The following is a 1738-nucleotide window of genomic DNA, read 5'->3' as shown; positions in this document are numbered from 1 at the left end:
AGGCAGGAGAATGACCGGAACCCGGGAGGCGGAGCTTGCAGTGAGCCGAGATCGCGCCACTGCACTCCAGCCTGGGCGACAGAGCGAGACTCCGTCTCAAAAAAAAAAAAAAAAAGTTCTATTATCAGTAATTTTAAGGTAAGAACGACTATTCCAAATAGAAATATTTGATCTTTTATTTTTGTATTTCATATAGTGACTATTATATAACATTTCTTCTCATTCACTCATTTATCATCAGTTATTTTTACACAATCATATATTTTTTAAGAATCTCCCCTCATACCCTTGCAGTCTCCAGGTCACTTTTTCCGCTTGTGGATTTTGGCGCAAGCCCCAGAAAGATGGCTGGGGGCAAAGGCGCTGCGTACTGTTCAATGAGACCCATAATGTAGCTGTAACTGTCTTCCTCGTACTGCGAGAACACTGCAGGCAGATCTAGTTCCTCATACGGTGCCTTCACCCGGGTCACCTTCCCGGCCTCCTTCTGCCCGTAATTTTCCTTCAGGCTCTGGTTCTGTTCCAGAGTGGCCCGCTGCAGACACTGAACCACCAGCCGGCTGCATTTGGATGTCAGTGCCAACTTTGCTGGTCCCACTGGGGTCCCCAGAGAGGTCAAGGTAATCATCCTGAATCTGAAAGAACTCTGCCATCTCCAGCAGGACTTTCTTGGTATTGGCGTACTCCTTCTCACACCAATTCCTGCCATGTACATGGCTGCAGTTACAGGAAGGTAGAAGGAGTAGAAAGCTGTCTTGTACTTGTTAATAGATTTATACCTCTTTTCAGTGAATCAGCCAAGATCGACAATGCCCTGGGGGGCTGTGATGAGGTCCAGGGGCTGCCCAATCCAGTCTGATAGGAACTCTGCAGAAAGAGCTCAATCAGGTTTAGGTAACAGGGCTGCTCCTGGCAATAGTGCTTCAGCAGGCTGTAGGTATACACTTCCAGAAGGATAGCATCACTGATGGCATCCAAATCTATGCCCGGCTTCTGATACCAGCAGATCTGTCCCCGGCAGGTAAGAGATGAATCTATGATGTTATCTGCCACCAGCAAGAAAGCTTGCAGCCGTTCCACACACCATCCCACAGTCAGGGCCCACTGGAGATTATCAGCATCTTGTTCCCTTGGTTCCATCAGCTCCCTGAATGCTACTAGCACCGTCAAACCCCGTGATACTTGCCCCCACTGGCATTGTACTCCAGGACCTCCTTGAGCCGGGCAATAGCATCTCCTGTCTCTGGGTGTCCCATCTCATCCTCAGTCAACACTCTAAAGATCTGGGAGGAGTGCTGAATGACATTCTGCTTTTCTTGGTCATAAATATCTGATTTCTGGTCTCCATTCATTCTGAAGGAGGACCAAAGGGCTCTGTTCCTGGATGTGGGTTCCTGCTCCTATCATCTTTTATTAAATAACTTTCAGCATGGTAAAATGTGATCCTAATCGATTAACTAAAATTTTTACATTTTTTTCTTTAACCCCAAGATATGTTGTAATTGCAAATCAATACAGTCTTTGGGGATGAGTTAAGCCGCAGACCCATATGGCACAAACCTTGATGACTCAATGACATTTCACTGTGAACATTAATATTGTGCTTTAGTGCTACCCACTCTTTTGCTGGTAATGCTTCTGCCTCTACTTTTAATTATATTTAGCATGCCCTTTTATAATATGTGAGACATGGCTTATGGAAATATGAAGCGCATGTTTATTTCAACAACAACAACAA

The 1738-nt window shown here is 45.5% G+C and overlaps 1 pseudogene; it reads right to left on the bottom strand.

The window, feature by feature from the left end:
* Positions 1-280: 280 nt before the first annotated feature.
* LOC105545478 lies at positions 281-1370 on the bottom strand (annotated as a pseudogene).
* Positions 1371-1738: the final 368 nt, after the last annotated feature.

The sequence above is a fragment of the Mandrillus leucophaeus genome, unplaced genomic scaffold, assembly GCF_000951045.1.
Source record: "Mandrillus leucophaeus isolate KB7577 unplaced genomic scaffold, Mleu.le_1.0 Scaffold33, whole genome shotgun sequence".
Classification (NCBI taxonomy): Eukaryota; Metazoa; Chordata; class Mammalia; order Primates; family Cercopithecidae; genus Mandrillus; species Mandrillus leucophaeus.
The sequence above is the reverse complement of the archived record's forward strand: the minus strand, read 5'-3'. Positions and strand labels throughout refer to the sequence as shown.